Genomic DNA, 1,159 nt, shown 5'->3' with positions numbered 1-1,159 from the left:
AAAAATTGTTTAAAAAAAAAAAAAAAAAAAACAAAGTGACAATAAATGACATTCATTAAAAAAGAAAAATGTCTAATACAACAATTTGTACTATATTTTGTTGAAGTTTGCGATCAATAAAATAAAAATTTTTTAACAAATTTAATTTCCTTATTAATTGCCTTTATTGATAAATTCTAAATTATAATTCATAAACAAAATTACCACATTATCATATTTCAATTCCAGTTCATATTATCATTTCTACTTTTTCATTATCTTTTTTTTCGTTTTTTTTTTTTTTTTTTTACTAGCAACATTTATTACACAAATTGCTGAAAATTCTTTTTTTCTCAAAATTAATTAAAATTTTTAAATGCATTAACACAATGATTTCATTATCATTATGCATTAATGATTGAAACATTTACTTGTTTTTTTTCAATAATGAAATACGACAAAACAAATTTATTTCACTTCATTGCACAATTATTATTTAAAATACAATCATCATTAATTGATATTAATTAATTGGGAATTATTTCTCATGTAAATGAATTATTCGTTTGAATTAATTAATTGAAAGGTGCATCGCATTATTATCATATCATATCATTGCATTTCATTTCATCCTTGCCACTTTAAATTCTTTTCCCGTACCATAACAAGTATTCTCTCGGTTTGATTGTAAAAGTTCAATCAATTTCAAATTTAACTTCATCATTCGTTTTCCACAGCAATCGGACATTTTAATGGGTCATCATCATATATCAAAATAATTCAAATAATGATTCTTCTTAAAAACGTTCTAATCATTTAATCAAATACATTCATTCACATATGCATCAACTGTTGCTGTTTCCATTCCTTCTTTCTTATCAAATTTTTTAACAAATAATTTCTTTTCATAAGAAGATAAAAAAAAATTTTTCCTTTTTCAACTACTAAAATATTATTACAAATTAGTATTATTTGAAGGTAATAAGTTTGGACAATATCTTAAAAAATTATTTTTTTTTTTCTGAGCCTTGACCTTATTACCACATTTTCTGACTTAAATTATCATCTTTTAATCAAATACATTCATAAATATGTCAAATAATAATAATAATAATAATGATAATAATAATAATAATAATAATAATAATAATAATAATAATAATAATAATAATAATAATAA

Source organism: Loa loa (assembly GCF_000183805.2).
Source record: "Loa loa unplaced genomic scaffold supercont3.632, whole genome shotgun sequence".
In the NCBI taxonomy this organism is placed as follows: Eukaryota; Metazoa; Nematoda; class Chromadorea; order Rhabditida; family Onchocercidae; genus Loa; species Loa loa.
The sequence above is the reverse complement of the archived record's forward strand: the minus strand, read 5'-3'. Positions refer to the sequence as shown.